This window comes from Peromyscus californicus, unplaced genomic scaffold (genome assembly GCF_007827085.1).
Source record: "Peromyscus californicus insignis strain IS unplaced genomic scaffold, ASM782708v3 Scaffold_19__1_contigs__length_69161282, whole genome shotgun sequence".
In the NCBI taxonomy this organism is placed as follows: domain Eukaryota; kingdom Metazoa; phylum Chordata; class Mammalia; order Rodentia; family Cricetidae; genus Peromyscus; species Peromyscus californicus.
In genome coordinates this window covers 44,652,545-44,675,424 of record NW_026294491.1, presented here as the reverse complement: position 1 = coordinate 44,675,424, position 22,880 = coordinate 44,652,545, and positions in this window count along the sequence as shown.

Below are 22,880 nucleotides of genomic sequence, written 5' to 3'. Positions count from 1 at the left end.
TTCTTTATTCATTCTCTGTTGAAAGACATCTAGGATGTTTCCAATTTCTGAGTGTTATGTATTAGACAGCAATAAATGTGTTTGAGCAAGTGTCTTTTGTGTATATGCCCAATAATGGTATAGTTGGATCTTAAGGTAGAAAAAAAATTGTTTTAAAATCCATAATTGTAAAGATAAACAAGCACCTAAAGTTAATTAATATCACAAGTTATAAATTCAGTTGATTCACTTTCCTTCATGTACACAGAGATGAAATTTTTCTTCTCTTATAAACATATACATTTTTTTACACCAATGACTACCATGGTTGCACATATAATTTATATCCATTTTGTTTCACCTTTGAAATCTTAAATGCTCAGATAAATGATACATTACTTTTATAGATTTACATCTGGAAATGTTTTATATTCTTCCACTGTTCACTCTGTGTTGATAGTGATTGACTTGTTTTGCATTTATGTTGATACTAATGGATAAACACAATATATAAGTTCACTGTTATATTTTATGTCTATTTTTCCCTTTTATTTATTATTCTCTCATAGGATACATCCCAACCAGACCCTCTCCTTCCTCCACTCCTTCCAGTCCCGTAACACACCTTACCTCTCTCCCAGATCCTCTGCTCCTCCATTTCCCTTTGGAAAAGAGCAAGTCTCCCAGGGATATCAACCGAACTCAGCATAACAAAATGCAGTAAGATGAGGCACAAACCCTCATATCAAAGCTGAACCAGGCAACATAGATTTTTTTCTTACTGGATATGAGTAATTTCACCAGTATAATATTTTATAGTTCCATCCATTTGTGTATAAATTTCATGGTTTCAACTTCTGTCTTACTAAACTAGTAGAGAACCTTGAAAGATACTGATATAACTCTAAAAATTGAAAGACAATAACAATAACAAAACAACACAAGAAAGGAATAAAGAAAGAATCTGTCTATGTTCAATGAGCTGAATGGAAGCTGTCCTTGGCACTGGGGCTCCATGGACAGTCTTCAGAGGGCAACCTTCTGTCTTAGCATCTGCCTGGGTTGTTTAGAGTTCTATTTCCACTCAAGCCATTGAGAGGGTGAGCTGGTGCCAGCTTGGAGTGTTCACCCCTAAATTCCAGTCTCTTTGTCACAAGAAGGTTCTGTGCAGGCTATGGAAACAGAAAAATGGACAACAATCCAGCCACGAACCCCTCCATCTACAACTTTTCCTGCCTGTAAGATGTGCTGAGGAAATGGTGGCAAAGGAGGGGAGGGAAGGAGAAGGAAGCAGATGGGAGGAGAGGGGAGGGGAAGAGAGAGGATAGGAGGGAAGAAGCTGGAGAGGTCCCTATGCTAGTGACTAACTTATGGGAGTAGCTAACTTATGGGAGTGGCTAACCAGTGTTTGGTTTAACTTGAGGCCCAACCCAGGACAGAGAGTCTATGTCCTACACTGCCTGGATGCCAGAAAACCTGAGACAAAATATCTGAGACCTTGGGTAGAACCAAACATGACTGGCAAAAGAAAAAGTCAATGAAATGATTCCTAATGATATTCTGCTATACTAACAGATCAGTGCTAGGCCAAACCTCATCCAGGGACTTCATCAGGAAGTAGATGGAAGCAAGTACACAGACCCACAGCCAGACATTAAGCAGAGACTCTAAATTAGGGGTCTCCATCAGGTCCTTCCCCTTATAGACTGGAGAACTTCTTAGAGGAGGGGAAGGAAAGATTGTAGAAGTCAGAGGGGACAGAGGACACCAGAAGAACATGGCCCATTAAAATCAACTAAGATGGGCTCCCTGAGCTCACAGAGACTGAAGTGGCAAGCTCAGGGCCTGCATGGGTCTGCACCAAGTCCTCTTCATGTATGTTATGGCTGTCAGCTTGGTTGTTTTGTGGAACTCCTAACTGTGGGAGCAGGTATATCTGTGGTGATATTATGTTCCCCAAAATATTGTGTACCCTAATAAACTTATCTGGGGTCAGAGAACAGAACAGCCACTAGATATAGAGGCCAGAAAATGGTGGCACACATGCCTTTAATCCTAGCATTCCAGAGGCAGAGATCCACCTGGATCTCTGTGAGTTCAAGGCCACACTGGAAACAGCCAGGCATGGTAACAAGAGCCTTTAATCCCAGGAAGTGATGGCAGGAAGCAGAAAGGTATTTAAAGCCTGGTTAAGCTTTTAGGCTTTTGATCAGCACAGTTCAGCTGAGATTCATTCTAGATAAGGACTCAGAAGCTTCCAGTCTGAGGAAACAGAATCAGCTGAGGAATTGGCGAGGTGAGGAAGCTGTGGCTTATTCTGCTTCTCTGATCTTCCAGCGTTCACCCCAGTACCTGACTTCAGGTTTGATTTTATTAATAAGACCCTTTAGAGATTCGTGCTACATATATCTCTGACTTTTTTGGCTGCTCTGGAGACTTTTCCCCTCCTTTGGTCATGTCTAGTCTCATCATGAGGGCTGTAATCTTGTCTCATTGTATCTTGTTTTGTCCTGTCTGTCTGTTGTCTCTTGAAGACCTTGCTCTTTTCTGAAGAGGAAATGGAGGGGGAGTGGATCTGAGGGAGAGTGAATGGGTGTGTGTTTGGAGAGGTGTGTAGGAGGGGAAATTTTGAGGGGGTATTTATTGTATGAGAGAATAATTTATTTTCCATAATAAATAAATAAAAACTATATGTATTTTTATACAAAGAAAAAAAGAAAGGAAATCAGGAATATAGTGAGGAATGAAAAAACCTTAAACATAACTGTTTTGTATGTAAACATTGATAATGATAAAATACAACGTAAAATATTACTACCCCTTATAATACATAATTTATTAATTAACTTCAGACCATAACTTATTAACAGTTTTTTTAAAAACGTTACAGTTGTTAATATGTGGGTGGTGTCATTTTGCAGGCCCTAAAATAGTCCTAAATTTTCAATTAATTATATAACTCCCCCTCAAATGACTTTTGGTAAGGTGTGAGGTCATTTTAACACTAAAAGTAACATGTAGAAATCAGAATCATATTTTAGATATTAAGACACATGTAATTATGTTTTCTAATGAAGATTTACAGTTTAATAATGTGTGTTTAAAATACAGCAAAATGTTTTTTCTTACATTTATTTGGCAATTTTTTGCATGTGCCTGATGCCTTCTGATTACTCTACCTCTCTCCTATCTTATATTTCCCCTTGTTTATACCCCTCCCCACCCTTTCCTTCTATTCCTTTCCAATATTTATGACTGTTTTATTCTCTGACCTATTTAGTTTAATCACAGCCATGGTTACGTGCAATCGATTGGACCTCTCCATTGGAGCTTGCTGGAATCACCAACAACTACACCACTGAAAGCAATTATCCTTCACCTTTGAGTCTATAACAAGCAAACAGTTCAGCACTGAATTAGGGCCCTCTGGTCCCCTTGTCCATCTGTGCCCAAATAGAGGACACATTCTTGTGTATACTCAGTCCTGTGAGTTCAATTTGTTTGGTATTTTTTGTCTTATTGTTCTTCGTTTGTTTTGATTTTTGATTTGTGGGGTTTTTTTTTGTTTTTTTCTTCTTAAGACAGAATGACCAAAAACCCTACAAAGTTGGGTAGGTAAAGAAGTTGAGAAGACTTGGGAGTAGTTGGGAAAGGGAAAAAGTAGTGATCAAAATATATTATAAAAAAAAAGGGAACTTGCTACTTTTCTAGAAGCTGGCATGTACCAGCTTTCATTTATTTATTTTTAAATTTATTTAATTTTATGTATATTAGTGTTTTGTCTGCTTATACATCTGTGTACCATATGTACACTTGGTAACCATTGTGTTCACAAGGTGTCAGACCCCTTGGTACTGGAGTTACAGGTGATAGTTATGAGCCATAATATGAGTGCTGAGAATTACAGCTGGGTTCTCTGGAAGAGCATCCAATGATCTCAACCATGGAACAATCTCTCCAGCTCTCCAGATTTTAAGTCAATTGTTTAAAGATTTCATTAATTTAAAGAAATTGAACATTTAATTATGTTTACAAAAAATAATAGCTGATAATTTCATTGTTAGTAATTAATTTTGAGTTCATATTGACTTACAGGGTTTTAAAGCTAAAGGAAATCATCTTTGAGTGACTTAGGTATTCACAGGTAGAAAAGCTGAGACACACGAAGAGACACACACTGTCAATCACCAGAAAAGGAGTCATGGTCAGTTAGAAAGATAAAAGAGACAACTGTGCTTTCACTGTTTATTTAATTTCTTTATTTCTAATTTTCATTGCTATGTACTTAAATTAAAATACTTATATAGAAAAGGGGGATAAAAATATTCAGATATCACAACTTTCTCTAAATGCAGTGGCTCATTCATTTTTTTTTTACTTTGTTTCTTTGTCCAAAGCTTTAATACATTAAGGATTTTGTGCTGTTTAATAATAGCCACTTTCAGAAGTCTGTAAGTGTTATTAAGCATGTGTAACACTTTAATAGCATTTTAATGTGTGCAAGTTTTATTACACCATAAAAACTATGTTGAAATTACACTAAGATTCACATTAGACTCACACAGCAGAGGGCTACAGATATGTAAAAGCATCGATTTCTGTCCTCGTCAGTACATAGATGATAGACATCATAGCAACTGTGTGCAAACAACGCTTGGAGAAGGGAGCATTTTCTATTATTTCTATTATGTGAGATTCTGTTATAAACTTTTTACCTGTGATACTGTTTGCCTTTGTCTTTCACAATTCTAACTTTATTCCCACAGCTTGTGATTGCAAATCTCAATCCACTCTGTGATTTTCTTCTATTCATCTCCTAGATCATTGCCTCCATTTTCTCAATCTGTTTCCTATGCTTGTTTCACTTTCTCTTCTAGACTATACTACTCCTTCTGACCAGAACTGAGCATGAATAGTTCATAGTACTAGTATATTACAATTGGTGAAATTGATGTTTGATTCAGCTCATTCTTGATGCCTTGTTAATAACTGCAAGAGAATCAGTAAGAGCAAATGGGATTTTAGTTTTAGGATGTCAACAGCCATAAGGTATTAAATAAAACTTTCGGCATAATATTTAAAGGATAGTTTCTATTTTATTATATGCCCAGATAAAAATATCAGTAATAGTGTAAATTGTTGTAGAATATTATTTTAAGGTGTGTTACATTTGTTTATGCTATGGAACATTTGTTTAATGATACAAAGATGTGTTGCATTCTTTTATGTTGCATTTGTTTAACTCCGTGAATCTGTGTTACTTTGTCTGTCTAAAACACCTAATTGTGTAATAAAGAGCTGAACAGCCAATAGCAAGGCAGGAGAAAGGATAGGTGGGGCTGGCAGGCTGAGAGAATAAACCAGAAGGAGAAATCTGGAGAAAAAAAAAGAGAGGAAGGAAGAGGACACTAGGGGCCAGTCACACATCCACACAGCCAGCCATAGAGTGTGAGTAAAAATAAGATTACAGAAGGAAAGGAAAAAAGGGGCTGGAGAGATGGCTCAGTGGTTAAGAGCACTGGCTGCTCTTCCAAAGGTTCTGAGTTCAATTCCCAGCAACCTCTTGGTGGCTCACAACTATCTGTAATGAGATCTGGTGTCCTCTTCTGGCCTGCAGGCATACATGCAGATGGAACACTGTATACATAATAAATAAATACATCTTTAAAAAAAGAAAAGAAAAGGAAAAAGCCCAGAGGCAAAAGGTAGATGGGATAATTTAAGAAAGGCTGGCTAGAAACAAGCCAAGCTAAGCTGGGCATTTATAATTAAGAGTAAGCCTCCATGTGTGATTTATTTGGAAGCTGGGTGGTGGGTCCCCCAAAAGAGTAAAGAGGAAAATCAAACAACATCAATAAATTAGTTCACTAAAGTACAGGTTACTGATTCAAACAATAACCTATCATCATTATTATCAACTACATTAGTCATATACTAATTAGTTTTAACATGTCACATAAGAATGATATTGAAGCCTTATATACTTGTGACATAAGTATATTCATAAATATTGACATAAGAATTTAAAACTTATATACTTATTATTTATATGCAAGTCATAATATTTTTCTTACTCATTTTCATTTTTAACACATACTTAAATTTTTTCTCAGCTATGAAATATGTCTGCTACTTGTCCATTTAATGATTTCTGTCACTGTCTTATTGGTGACCTTTAAATACATAAAGATTACTTTTGTAAAAGTCTATTAACCAGGTGGGATGCAACATTTATCACTTTCTTTGCTGTGTGTAAAACACACTGCATTATTTTACTTGATAGAATGAATCATCACAATTCTTTAGCTGGTGACTGATCTTAACAATATTGATTTTTAAAAATGTTTTGGAATGGAGTGAAATTATGATTTTACAGCTTCAGTTCTCACTTTTAGATTAGCAACAGTTAAAATGCATTTGATTTATAATAGGATAAACAAACCATTAATTTATTATCATGTAAAACACAGATTACAGAGGGTGACACTGGGGATTTTTTTAAAAAAAACTTAGTATATTTATTTGTTGAGAATTTCATACATTTATACAATGTAACTTTAGTGTTGAAGAGTCCTAAGTCAACGTATAAATATATCATGGAAATCACGGTCTGACTTTTGAATTAATACACATTAATATGTTCAAACTCAGGTCCCATTTTATGTTGCCAACCCATGCCTAATGCTTAGTTTTCAAATTTAGCAACATTTGTGATAAATAACATTCAAACTGAAAATTATTCATTTGTATCATTACATATTTTGATTCTATGAATAACTCAGGGAACATGAGATGTAAATATTACATAATAGTACACTCCAGGGTTACTAAGGTATGAAATTTATATATTTAATGATTATCTGATAATTCTGGCAATAATTGTCCTAGAACCTTAAGATTAAACAAGAAGGAATTGTGAAATTAAAAGAAACATCACTGAAACAAACTATATATGAAGCAGTCTGACTTTACAATATTTATATAGGAAAAGTATATTTGAATAGATGAAAATAATCTTAAAACTGCTATGTACCATGTCCCCATATCATTTTTTTGTTTGCTACAGTGATTTCAACATATTTTCAGTCAGTTCCAAACATCTTTTTGCAAAAAGCAGTGTCGGAATGTGATTTCTGCCTACTTGATCGGTAGGATTAAATTTTATTGTCATTTGCTGTTGTCCAAGTTGATAGTACTTTTTCATCAAAGACATGGGGAAGCAATGAAAGCCAATATTCCTTATGCTTCCCTTGTCAGAGGAATTGCTGTGTGTCCACAGGTCAGGAAACCTCCCATTTGTAGCTACCTTTACTTCTTGGCAACTGTATTTGCAGACAATTTATATAGCTAGAACTCCTCTTGCCTGACAATCACAAAGGCATAAATTTATTTGCTCTTTGTCATAAAAGTTTTACAAATATTTTAGTTCTAACAGAACTATAAACTCAATAATGAGATCATGAAAGGTAAAAAGTTTATTCACTAGCTGAAACTAAACTACAATATTGAGTGCTTCTGTTATGTGTTGTGTAAGGATAAGATGGAAACAGAGAAGAATAAAATGTGAGGCAGAAAAATAAAATTATGAATATATTCAAGTTCTCTAGGATAGGAGAATAATTCATCTGTTTACATACATACAAATTGGCCTCAATAATCTCAATAAAATTACTTATTTAAAAGATTTTACTAGCATCACATATATTCTTGCCATTATTTCCAAAGCAAAGTAGTATAAGAACTATACACGTACATTTTGAGTTTATTAATAAGAACAAAGAATTTGGCAACAACCTAGTGAACACAGATTATCTGAAGGTATGAACAATAATGGTGGTGGATTTAAGTAGGGCAGATACTGGAGGGAAGGGAAGAGAATGGGATGCAGCGTGGAGAAACTAACACTGAGGATGTCTAAAAAGCCATGTAGAAGCCTGTAATTTTAAGGTTTCGCAACTAAATATGTAGGATAAATATAATTGGTTACATAGTCTATATTATTTATAAGCTTACACACACACACACACACACACACACACACACACATACACACGTATTCTAAAAATAGCTACTTTGAGCTATCTGTAAAAGAATCAAAGTACCAAATACAATGATGAAAATACTGGGAAGTTTAAATCTTGCAGAGATGATTGAAAGGGTAGAAACATTAGTACTGAGAGAGAAACATGGAGACTAAAAATGAAACACTGGATGTTTTCAAGGGTATGTGCGAGCCCAGCTGGGAGAGCAGCTCCCACATTTTATGACAGGGAACTCTTGAGGAGTGATGGATAAGAGATATTAGATGGAAGGATAGAGGGGAGAGAAACAGGAACCCAGGATAGCCACATGAGGGTCTGGATCATTATCCACCAGCCCCTTCTCTCTCTTCTAAAGGATTATTTATAGGAATGCCAAGGGATGGAGCAAAAGACCTCCCTCTAGCTCAGCCAAGTGTAGACGCTTCCAATCACCTAGTAACCATGCACATGGTTGAGCAATCCTCTAATGCAGCTCCGCTAGGTAAAGCAAGCTCAGATCTCACTAGGAAACCTTTGAGGGCCTCCACAAGGATGACCAGTTGATTTTGAATAGTGTTCTTGGTATTGATGTGTTCTTCCCCAAGAAAGGCATTTCTCCTGCTCTCAGTATTTCTTACTTGCCTATTGTTCTTTGTGTAGGGTTGAGCCCTCAAGGGATTTCCCTCACCACTTTTGCATGTCTATTGCTATTGTTTTTTTTTTTTTTTTTTTCAGATCAGATTCATACAGTCATGCTGGTGAACGTTTTATAGGTGTAGAGATTCTGGCATTCCTAGGAGATAAAATTTCACAGCAAATTCCCTGATCCTCTGGCTTTTATGATTTTTCCATCACGTCTTCTTTAGTGACCTCTTTGCCTTAGGGTTTAGAAGTTATGTTGTAGATTTGTCCATTGGGACTGGGCTCCAAAACTCTGCATTTGACTGGTTATTGTTTTCTGTCTGTTTCAAAAAGAAGTTTACTTTATGAGGGGTGAGGACTACACATATATGTTACATATGAGTAAAATGTATAGACTGGGCAGATTATATTGATCCATATATATATACATATAGAATATGTATATCTACATCAATATCTATATCATCTATATAAAATATATAACAAAAATAATGTAAACAGATCATAAATTGGAAATCCAGCATGGAGGGATATATAGAAGTGTTTTGAAGAAAGAAAGGGAAGAGGGAAATAATGTAATTACATCACAATCTCAAAAAATATAAAATAAATAATAAAAAAGGCAATACTTAGCTATTCATTGCATTTAATAAAGACTTAATAATGGCCACATTTCTTTTAGGCTATATTGGTTCAAATGCTCAGTGTTAACTGAAAAAATTTCAGTCACTAAAGTTGGTAGGTCAAATGCTTTTAGCTAAAATGATGAAAAAGAACCAACAATGAAAACTCTTCAAACAGATTGTGTGGATGCAGAGGAATACACAGACAACTGGAAATTTCTCACTTGACTACTTTATCTTCCCTTTTATTGTTTAGATTAATCAAATAACCTTAAAAGAAACCCAAATTCCTGTAACTTCATATATGCATATAAGAACTGCATATCTACAAACAGTTCACTTTGAAGAATGCCAAATAATATTTAGGAAGTGTCTCATGTCCATAGGTGAAAAGGCTTTATTATGCCAATATATGCATTTTAACACATGTATGAAAAGAAAGTGACACTTTGAAAAATATTTAGGGAATTATGCATACATAACTTCAAAATTAATAAAAATTTTAGGCCAAATAATTATATAAGAACTTTTGAAATATTATAAATAAAATATATACTGCACAGCACTAAGCACATACAGTTTTCTCTTTTATTTGTTTAAAGTAATAACTCTAAAACGAGTGGTTGCTCCTAATTGTGTGATTTCAAATGCTTGTGACATGTCATTTAATACCAATATACAATGACAAGCACATTGGGTAGAAGAATAATACAATAGTCTGCACATATATCTTTTGTTTAATCATAAAACTTATACATTATACATGTTAAACAGCAGCCTTTATTTCATCTCTCTTTTCAGTATGTAATAACTGGAGCAAGCAGGTGTTATATGGATATTGAAAATGCTCTCCCTTTTTAAATGTTGGAATGCCATCTGGCTTGTTGGCAGTGTGAATAGACAATCAGCACTTGTGGATTTGGAGCTCTCATGAGTCTGTTGCTTGTTTAAGATTCATGTGAAGATTAGGGGATTCATTCGCTCCCACATAGGCACCATGGTTAACCCTGCTTGAAAATTTTCAGGATCATTCATAGAAAATAAACTCATATTCTGTCACTTTTTAATTTATAAATTCATTAAACTAAAAATGTGTATAATATTTGCCTTCCAATAGGTTAACCAAGTGAAATGTTAACCATATGAGATAAATTAACTATTATTATCATTTATTTTATGTCATCATATGTACATGATTTTGAAAAACTGTTCCAAATACTCAATAGTTCTCAAAATAATAATTCACTAAATTTGAAATTTATATGACTATGTAAAATGAATCTATTAATAGTACTGATTTCTGGGTCACATGTATTAGTTAATGATTAGTTTGGCCATTTGATCTGTCAAACATTCATAAAAGTTATTAATATTATCATTATTGTTATTATTTCAATTATCTGTATAATTTTATCATATATTAGCTAAAACAACTCTGCACCAAGAATTCCCACAGACTAAGACTGTTCTTATTGTAGTATTTATGTTGGTCTATATTTACACATTTTATCTCTTTATTTATCTTTAATTTGTTCCAACCCCTACATAGTATACAACATTTAGCATGAAGACGATATACCATATATATATATATATATATATATATAAATCATTTGGTATTAATAAGATAAACTGACAGATACTTGTGAGTTGATTAGGATTTAACCAGGAAGAGTTGATATTTTTAAAATTCTGAGGTTTTTTTTTTTTTGTGAAACATGGAGGTATGTAGGTGCATTACATACGTGTGAGTATATCTAGAAACCAGAATATGGTGTTAGATGCCCTAGAACTGCAGTTATAGGTAGTTGTGAGACACCCTATATGGGTGTTCTACCAAACCTGGTTCCTCGGCAAGTGCAGTAAGTGTTTTTTTAACTGTTGAGTCATCTCTCCAGAACCAAGATAACAGATGCTATGTTAAGTATTTTACCCAAAGAATGAAAGAGCTGGAGAGATGGCTCCTCTATTAAGAGCACATACTGTTCTTATAAGGGACCTAAGTTTGATTCCCAGCACCCACATCAGGCAACTCACAACCAACTGCAACTCCAGCTTCCAAGAGATTTTTAGAGTCTGAAGATATCTGCACTCAGATGTTAATACCCACATACAGAGTCACACATATTCACATAATTGATATAATAGAATAAATCTTTAAAAGATAATAAAAGAAGGAAACTGATAGGAATTACATTTCAGAACATTGATGTTCACTGAAAGATTTACTCCTAAAATTCAATGCAATAGACTTTAGGATAGAAGTAAATGGTTGCTATCAATTTTAATTTATTTTTATCAGATTTGCTATAGATCAAATTGCATCTTCAACAGCTAATTTATAATCTTAGGTTAAAATTAAAATATTAGCAAAATCATCAAATACATAGATTGCCTTATTGGAAATTAAAGTGTCAGTGTTTCAATAATGTTCAATAACTATTTTCAGTCTTCACATCATGGTTTCACCCTTTCATAGTTCACAATTATATGTTCATGAGGACATGTTAATACCTCGAATGTTTATGAGTATCTCAAATACAATTTTTTTTGCTCATTCAGTGTATGAAACAGAATCATGTCTTAATTGTATAATGTTGTCACTACTGTGAAGCTGCTACTCATGGAAAATAATACACATAAGGTTAATATGCATGTTTGGAATCAAGGCCAAGCAAGTTGTTTATATCTGATAGAATGAAAAGGAAGATAAACAGTTGTATTGTGCTAAATTACATCATTCTTTTCAAGAGGTCTTGTCCTGTTTCCTAGGCAGGCTTGAAACTTACATGCTAAGTGAACTTCTCACCTCAGGGTCCTGAGAAACTAAAATCAATGGCATACACCTCCATTCCAGACTAACAGTAATTTAAAGACACAAAAATGGGAGATAATTGAATCAAACTGAACAAAGTATAGTACAAGTAGGGTGACTGAGAAAACCTACATCACGAAGATAAATGTATAGTATTCTTCGGAAGTAGTTTTAATCAACAATGTCATCAGCAACAATATAATAACACATTTTATCATTTTTGTAATTATTTATTATGTTCACAATTATATATATATTATTTAAAATTTTATAAAAACAAGAAGTACATGAAATTATAGCTATGTTTTATTATGATGATGCTCTTACTTTTTCTGGGGTTTTGAATTTTGTGGTTGTAGTTACCTTTGCTCAACAGCAATCTCAAAAATATAAATCAACATATCACAAATAAACAGTTAATAAATTTAAGTCATGAATCATCGCATACTGCTTAGACTAGTGTGATGAAGTGTACACTGTGCAGTTATGTCTTACGTGGGGCACTAGTCACCCCCTTGTCTAATATATCCATGATATATGTGATCTCCACCTTGATTCTTTTTAAATTATTTTTGAGATTTATTTCTTTTATTTTATGTATAGGTGTTTGGTCTGCAAGTATGTATGTGTACCACGTATTTGTCTGATTCCAGTGAGGACCAGAAGAGACCATCAGATCCATTGAAACTGGAGTTACTGATGGTTTTGAAAAATCATGTAGATGCTGAGAATCAAACCTGGATCTTTTGCAAGAGAAAAAGTTCTCTAAGCCACTGTCTTTCAAGTCCCTCCATCTTGGTTTTTCATTACTACCTCGGTTATCAGGTTGGCATGGACATATTGCACGGTCTGGGCTCATTTAAATTGTAATTGAATTAATGTCCCCAAACCTAAGAATAGTGATGTTGGTAATACAGCTTGTGAGAAAGAAGCAAACAAGGGGATGCTTATTTAAGGGAACAGGTGAAATTGTTTACGTAAATAAAGGAAAAAGTGCACTTCCAAAGCTGGGCTTTACAATGGGGACAGAAGAAGAAAAATAAAAACTTCTGGTGTTTTTGATCCATATCTCATGATATGAAAGTTACAGCATAAAAAGTGTGTTTAGGAAGATAAAAAACATTTATAACATAATGTTTGATACTACTCATGATGTGAAGAATCCTGTGAGGGCTCCTATCAATAAGAGAAGACTGATGTATAATTACTTAAGTGGCAATCTAGAAATAATTTAAAGAAAGATGACATCATGCTTTGCCTCAATATGATACATTAGGTTAAGTTTATAATTTTTGCAAATTCAGGATTAATTTAATCACGTACAGATAAAATGGCTACAGTTACTCTCAACAATTAATTCTTCACCAACTCAATGTTGCAAATTACTTTTTGCTAAATATTAACTTTGATTGTATTTTCATAGCCAAATAATTGAGTAAGATAGAAGTGGAGTTTTATTGATTTTTGTTTAATAGATTTCAATTATGTCCTAGTTTACTCTTAAACTTTTTAGCTTATTCCTAAAGATTAGATAATAGTGACAGTTTATATGACTTGATTTCCTTTCTCTGTGAATAAGGTCAACAGAAATGGTAAATTTTATACCTTAGTGAATGTATACTAAATGCATATACACGTGTTTCAACATTTAGTTGCCAACTTAAAAGCCGATCAGTTGAGCTTATTTCTTGGCTAAGTGACATTTGAAATATTTTATGGGACTTGTGGCGTTTAAGTGTATTTTTATGGTTGTAGGCTAAAAATGACCAGATCCATTATATTTCTTTCACATACTTTGGAAAACAATAAACTATGATGAAAGTAATTGAGAGAAGCTATAAAGCCTGAAGCTCTGCTTAGGTTTTAGTTTACTTTTAAAAGAAGAGAAAAAAACACCATTAAAAAGATAAGTAAAAACTAATCTATTTAATATATAAAAAACAGTATAAATATTGATCAAAATTTTGCAAGGGATGTCTTAAAACATAACCTTCAAAATACTATGCTCTTTTCTTCTTCCTATATTATTCTTCCTTTACTTAGAGAGAGGAAACACTAAATAAATGAAAGAACACATTTCTGAACAACATGCTCTTCTGTTACTCCCCCTGCTTTATCTCTTGAATGATGACGCTTTTGTCAGGTAAACCTTACATTTTAATTAGAAACTGCTAAGAATGAAAGGAAATGATGTTCTTGTGGCTTGTGTCTACTTTTTCCCTTAGTGACAGAAAAGATGGATGGCTTTATAAAGAAGAATCTATCCTAGTTTATCTTAATTCTGTGCATATAAATATTTATAATAATGTTCCTCTAATTGCTATTCATTCCAGAACACCCTGTAGCTTGAAAAAAGTCATAAAATATATTTACCATCTTTGTTACCATTTCCTGAAATGGGCCTGTTAGCTTTTCCTTTTCTTCATATTCGGTGACTGAATTCCGAATTTTTAATTCACATTTAATATTTATTATCATTTAAATATTTTACATAGCAATACTACTTCAATATTGTTAATTTTGAAATGTATCTAAAGGCAACTTTCTGTTCTTTTGGGCAACTACATATGCATGATCCTCTTGATTTTACATTTGTATAGTCTTTACAATAAAACAAGATCCTCTTTAGTCTAGTTTAGGAGATAAAATTTTTCTAATAAGACAAGCCATACAAAGCAAAATACACACCCCAAGAGAAAAATCAAACATTAGCTGTTTTTGTAAGGATTTGTCAGTTGTAGCTTCCTCAAACACACAAAAATAAAGAAATAAGGAAATTTATCTAATGGCAAATTATTTCCCACCAAAAACTATTGTTCACATTTGAAAATCTCTTTTATGAAAGTATTGTATATTTTTAAACTCTATTTTGCAATAGTTGATTGATGTTTATCATGTCTGCACTGCACATCTGCTTTGTGCCTATTAATGTGTGATAAATTAAAATGGAATGCAAAAAATACAATTATTTCCTAAAATCTTACAATTTTGGGATTTAGAGCACAGAAAGTGGTTTATAGACAATGGATAAAACATTAAATTCCGGACAATATGCTAAAAAGAGTACTATAGGAAACACCTTATAATGAGACTGAAAAAAAAAAAAACAACACCCTGTGTGGGTAACATCTGAACTGTAATATAAATAGTTAAAGAAAGAAGTAATGGATGGAGGCATACCTTGCTTATCATGGAAGAAAATCTTGCACATTATACAAATATAAATAATAACGTGTAAGGACTCTGTGTGTGTGTGTGTGTGTGTGTGTGTGTGTGTGTGTGTGTGTGTGTGTGCTCACGTACACTTGGGAGAGAGAGAAGGGGGGAGGAGGAAGAGAGAGAGAGAGAGACAGACAGACAGACAGACAGATAGAGAAATATGGCCTAATGTTCATATGTCCCTGATTGACAAGGGCACAAATAGTAATAACAGAATTTCAGTATATGGCTAAGAGGGTGAGATTCAGAGGATTAATAAAATAGATCATCAACCATGTTGGAGATTAGTTTTAAAAATTCAAGACACTTGTATTGTGCATTCTTGTTCGTTTGAAGAATGGAACTGTATAGGTGACACTGGGACTAAAACTCGGGTCCATTGTTACAGTGGCTTGAAGTAGGTTGTAATACTGAGTGGAGTTTGGTGAGCTTATTGGAGGTGCATATCTATGTTTTAATTGAAGAATTTATTGAATAACTGGATATGAGAGTCAAGATTTTAGAACTCTAGACTTGTGGTGAAGGTACACACTAAATTGAAACAACACAAACTGCACACATATACAATAACTATAAAAAGAGATTTAAGAAAATACAATCCCATAAAGCAAAGAGAAAACGACAGCCAATTCTAGGAACAATGATTAACTTTAGAGAGAAGAGAAGTAAATGACTGTAAGAGAGAAGCAAGAAGCAGTGAAACTGTCATAGAAGAGTCCATGTAGGAACTGTAGGTGTTTACATCTGAAAAAAAAAAAACCAGGTTGTATGTATATGGTTTCAACTGGGGAGGAGAGTGTTGAAGGCCACTATTAAAAGCATGTAGACTCCTGCAAGAATTCCTCATGCAAAGCTTTGCTGTGCTTCCTTTGTCTGTCTCATACATATACATGAACTTCAAAGCAGAATATTGAGATTTTTTATTCCAGCCTGGTTATAGTAGAAATCACTTGAAATTGTGAACGTTAGGCATTGTAGATCCAGGAATGCCATTGTGAAGCCTGAGTGATGAAGATACATATGGAGTAGTGAGGGTCTGCATCCTGAACAGTGAAGGTCTGCAAGTTGAACCAAAATGGTCTACATGTTGAACACTACGGGTCTGTATGCTAAACAGCATGATTCTGTATACTGAACAGTGAAGGACTGTAAACTGAATGGTGAAAGTTCAAATTGTGAGCAGTGAAGGCCTGTACACTGAGTAGTGAAGATGTACACATTGAATGGCAAAGGTTAACACTCATGCTCATACACTGTGTCTAGGTCACTGTGTTCAAACTCACAACCTTTAAACCATGAGCAAGTCAGGCCAGTCCTCCCTCCCTGGAGAATAAAGTATTAACTCCTTAGTGAAACACTTGGGACACTCTTTAGTCACCTCCATCTGTACAGTACATAACGTCTTCCAGTACCATATGTCATAACTCAAGTTTAATTAGGAACAGACAGGTAGGGATCACTAACCATCTGGATAAGTCCTTTAAGGTAAATCAGACCAAACTTGAAAGTACTAGAAAATAACTTAGGAATCATAAGTAATGCAGAAAGTAAGAGAAAAACTTACAAAATATAAATCACATTCTTAAAGACAAGGAGCATAAGTATCATTGTCTCTCTCTCTCTCTTCTCTGTCTCTCCCCCACCCCGTGTGTGTGTGTGTGTGTGTGTGTGTGTGTGTGTGTGTGTGTGTGTGTGTGCGCGTGCGCGCGCATTTGTGTGTGTGGTTGTACATATGAATATGCAACGTGTGTGTCTGGTCCAAGGAGAGACAAATGAGAACATTGGATCCCCTGGAGCTGGAGATACAGATGTTTGTGTTCCCCCATGAGAGGCCTGGCAAATCAAACCCATGTTCTCTAGAACAGCATTGTTGGTACTCTTAACCACCTATCCACCCCTCTAGTACCTGTTAATGCTTCTGGACCCTAAATTGGCCTTTGATTATATTTCCATGTGTGTTACACAGAAGACACATTCATTTCCTCTAAATATGTGTTTTAATACTCTGAAAAGATACCAGCTGTGCTGTCAGTTACAAGTTACAAATTGAAAATAAAAAAGGAAGTAGGTGTTTACTTCTACCTGGAGACATTCTAGCAGTTAGACAAGCATGCAAAGTATTTTGGAAATATACTCAGTTATTTATTACCTGAAATCCAATTATAACTAGGAATCATTGATTTTTTTTGCCAAATCTAGTAATTCTGTTTTTGTCTAATAGTCTAATAGTAATACTATGTCCAAAGTTGAAAATAAACTTATATACCTATGTATTAAGTGCATAAATAATTTTTCTATCTGTGCATCTTCAGTAATATATATAACTGAAAAATATATATGACTCTCTTGCTTATTATTTTGTAGAGTATAATAATTCTGTTTTCTTTGAATAGCACTCCTGTATCAAAAAATACTTGCAAATATATATATATATATATATATATATATATATATATATATATATATATATCTTAATTTTCATGTTCCTCACTAAAGAGCTCTTGTTTTATTGGAACTCACTCTTTAAAAACTTACAGAGATGCAATCAATAATAGAAATATGATATTTAAGATATATAATACTTGGAAATATTTGAATAATAAAGAAAGAGTGAAGACCCAATTGGTTCCTCCTAAACACTTTTTTATATATCTAACTCTGATAGTTGGGGTCATTTTGGGGTCATCCCATCAATTTTTAGATTATACTATTTCAGTTTCCTTTGAAGATGAAACTAGCAACAACTTATATTGGGTCTCAATCAAGATTTGTTTGTTTGCCTTTTCCATGATTCATGACAGCTAGTATTTTCAACTCCCACATAAGATATGAGACTCCCATTGGAATATCAAGTCTACAACCATGAATATGTAAATCACCAATAATTAAGAAACTTATTATCACTGGGGCTGGAGAGATAGCTGAGTGGATGATTATCTGCTTTTTCAGAAGACCTGAATTGGATTCCTATTACCCATATGGCAACTCACAATTTTCTCTATCTCTATTTCCAGGAAATCTGTACCCTCTTCTGGCCTTAATGAGCAATGCACTAAAGTTTTACACAGATGTACATGAACAGATATGTACAACAAAGAAAATAAACATATAGTAAAAAAATAAGTAATTTTTAAAAGAAAAAAAGAACTAGCAACTCACAGTCTGTGTAGCTTGAGTTTTCCTGCCTGGCCCACAGTCAGGACAAATCTCTCTCACCTGCCAGTCCCACAGCCACTCAAACCCGACCAAGTAAACACAGAGACTTATATTGGTTTCAAACTGTATGGCCGTGGCAGGCTTCTTGCTAACTGTTCTTACAGCTTAAATTAATCCATTTCTATAAATCTATACCTTGCCACATGGCTCGTGGCTTACCGGCATCTTCACATGCTGTTTGTCATCGTGGCGGCTGGCAGTGTCTCTCTGACTCAGCCTTCTACTTCCCAGCTTTATTCTCCTCTTTGCCCCGCCTACACTTCCTGCCTAGCCAATGGCCAATCAGTGTTTTATTTATTGACTAATTAGCAACACATTTGCCATACAGAACATCCCACAGCAAGTCTGTATCTCAGCTGTGCACAAACACACCATGGACTCTAAGCAGCAGTGAATTAATTTTACTCTTTTACTTACTGGTGTCTGTTACTTGTGTAAATTACAGGTCTCATGATATTTTTATGCATTTTGATTTAATTATTGATCATATTATTTTTAACAATACTCTTCTAAAAATAACAGGTTAAGTCAACAATTTAATTTTCGAATAAAGTCCATCTCCAGTTATTCAGTTAGTTTAAAATATTGTTGAAACCTAAAACATTATCTTTAGTATTCATACAGATACTTAACTCTCTAAAGTTTAAGGTTGTACAATGGTATTGAGCACAACTAAAATTCTAATTAACTATTTAAGGTTTTGTGACCATTTAAGCTCACGGAAATTTTGTCAGCTCTAGTTTGTTGTAATTGTAATTAGAATTTGTGATTGATAGCGGATGATTTAAATTAGATATGATGATCATTTCTCTTCCCTGATACTTCATAGAAAAACTGAAGGAAGAGCATTCTTGATTTACAGGAAGAATAAATTGCTAGTATTTTGTTGATTGTAGTCTGTAGTTTATGTTATCTATAACTTTTGCAGCAGACTTTTATTTAGAAGTAACAGCATTTGGTGTGGTTTCATTAGAATTCGAATCAATATATAAGCAATAAAGCAAACAAAAACCACATGCAAGCAAAGGCCAGAACCTGCTCGATACTACTTGGGCAGAATGAGATGTTTAAAGCACCATAAACATGGCAAAATTGAAGGTACAGTCTCAAGAACCTCGTGCTTCTTCATCCTCACAGTTTTCCACTTATTTCTCTGGTTATATAACTACTGAACTCAGAATTCCTTCAACAGATTAGAGACACTGGTTGTTGTCAAATGCTTTGAGAGTCTAAAGTACAAAGAACACAAAGAAAAATTGTTCTCTTATCTGGAAGGCAGAGTTCCACTTAAAAGGGCACTCACATTGCCTATTTTATATCATGATCTGCTAAATAATTGGGCTGCATCTGAAATCTAGCAGGACTCCACTGGAAGGAATGTTCTTGTCTGAATTCCAAGTCAAGCTGATGAGGCAAAGAAGAAATTTTCACCAAGTTTCAAGCACTTTAGCTCATGATGCCAACATGGTATGTCACAAAAAATAGACGTTTGGTAAGAAAATAAAACAGCAAATATTATCATTCATATATTTTTTGAAAAATGTTTAGGTGTTTGGTGACATAAATATAAATACAAATATAATTACACAGCATAAAGGCAACCTTAGGTTTTCTGATAATTTTATGTAATTATTTAAAAATTGCAATTCTGGCCGGGCGGTGGTGGCGCACGCCTTTAATCCCAGCACTCGGGAGGCAGAGCCAGGCAGATCTTTGTGAGTTCGAGGCCAGCCTGGTCTACAGAGTGAGATCCAGGAAAGGCGCAAAGCTACACAGAGAAACCCTGTCTCGAAAAACCAAAAAAAAAAAAAAAAATTGCAATTCTGAGAAGAAAATATGAATAACACGGCTTCACAAAAGAGTAAAGAACACCCCCTCCATCCAAAAAAACAGAGAATATATATAAAAAGAATAAAAGTTATATTTTTCTTATACATGTTAGAAATGTCTTCTCATATAAACTGCATCATACTAAAGAAAAAGAAACCAAAAAACGTTTGTATAGTTTTGCAGATTGGCACAAACATTTGAGCTCTGCCTCTACATTGTTTATGATGTACATAGGATACCCTATAGCTATTTCCAGAGTAATTTAAAACTCATCCTATGAAACTTCATAAGACAAGGAAATAGGAAAAGCAACTCTGGCCAGAAAATAGTTTTGTTAGATCTCTTCAAGCAATGAATTTTTAAAAGCTTTGTTTAAAACAACCGAGTGTGTCAGCTGGCAGCCCTGGTCCAGATATAAGCTTTCAGGTGCTTTCCCTGATCCCAGGCAGTTGGGTGATTTGTACTTTATTTGATGCTTTAGGTTTTCTGGAACTCACATTGATTCAGTACTTTTTGAATTTTTATGGACAACAGCAATCTGTGGCAGGCTCTGTTTGGCTGATAATTTTGCAAGCTGTTAAATATAAAGGGTGTACAGCACTCAAACCTTATGTAGATGTGCTATTTCAAACTATCATCCTTACTGAGGGAAAATTCTCAATGCAAGTGCAATGCACTGTAATAACTGATTATAGTTCACAATTCTAAGGGTGATGTTTTTAATTTTTAATTTAATGGAAAATCTGCCTTCATGCTTACTTACTTTTTCTATGTATCTCTGATATGATGGACTTCAATAAAAGCCTATAAAGTTATTTCTGTATAAAATCAGTGATGCAGTTCATAAGGACATTTATAATAGATAATTACGCTTCCCTGTGATAAATATTGTTACTAATTTCTGTCTGTTAAGAACAAAGTTACTGTTAAGAAGACCTTGTGATCTATAGTTAAACAAATGATATACATGCTGTGTATATGGGTAAAAAGAGAATTATTGTAAAACAATGTTTTTGCTCTCGGTCTATTTAATAGATTCTATTATGAAATATTCCCAATAAGTATATTACTCTAATCATTCTTTAAATTAGGATATTGAAGCTCACAGGTGATATTAACATGTCCTGGGAGTTCAGCTTCTAGAGACTGATAGTCTTACTAACTGGTATCTGATGACAATAAATATCCTGGCTCGTGGGTGGCTGTCTTTCTTCTCACTGTGTTCTCAATTAGTGAAAGAGATGAAGGAATGGTTTTCCTGTGAGGATACTCCATAATCTAGATCTCACATCCTAAAGTATAAGAAATTTAAAAAAAAACAGTAACTGATAGTTGATCGGGATCAAAATATAATATGATAACAGAAGATTTTTCGTATGGTGGAATGTTTGAAACAAGAGATAGAATCTTGGAGTCATGTCTGATAAATGAGAGAAGGACTGACTAAAGGGGTAGGCAAAGGCCATCAGAGATTCAATTAGAACTATAAATTAGTGCATGAATATGGTAGGTTCAAATATACAAAAAGGGGCAAACCTGGCTCTGTCACATTATTATATTAACACCAACTATCTAGTGTTTAAAATGTGATTTCCTTTTGTATATTTCGATACTTGGAAATCTGAAGCAGGAAGGTTAAAATGTATTAGTATCTTTGATTATGAAGTGTTTTTAAGGGTTACTATTATACATAATGGAGCGCTGTAGTAAAACAGTAACATATCAATATAATAAAAAATAGCATAGAGGTTAGTGAAGTAATGCTAAACTGAGCTGCATACTAAATAAGCAGTATGTTGACATCACGTGTTGCAATGCTTTCTTGTCTTTGTGTAGTTCTAATTGGGTTCCCACATTGGGATGTGATGACTATCCAAGTCAACATTTACTAGGCCTAGTCACAACTCAGAAATCATGAAGGTTGTCTGTGTCAACCTTTATCTGCTTCCTCCTTTCCTTCTCAAAAAAAAAAGAGAGATGAAAATTAAGCAAAAGAAAAAAATGTGAAAAGCAATATTCACTTTCCAACTTGTTACTCTAGAATCAGTCTCAACTAAGCTTCAAAGGTAGATGAAAGACAGTTTGGGTGTAATTCTAAAGTTTTTAATTGATTTCACTGACTTCTCTCTAATATTATAAACAAAATATGCAAATGTGTTTAATGATAAAATATTGATCAGGAGATTTTTGATGGTAGTTAGGTCAAAATGATTGGATATTTCAAAGATTGGGCAATTATTAGTTTCCTTAAAATATTTGAAAGTTAAAAACAACACTTGATGCTAGGGATTTTGGTTATTCATATATACAGGAATGAAACTGTATCTCTTGCCAAGTTCAACAGTCAAAATCATATGAAGCAAAGGTCATATTGTAAGATCTGAAATTCTGTATGTGCTAGAGAAAAATTCAAGGTAAGCATTCTAAGATTTAGGGAATAAGAAGAAAATTTCTGGAAAGGATTCTAATAGTACAGGGAATAATACCAAAACTTGAATTGGATTGCTTTAGATGGGTTTTCGTTTTACAGCAATG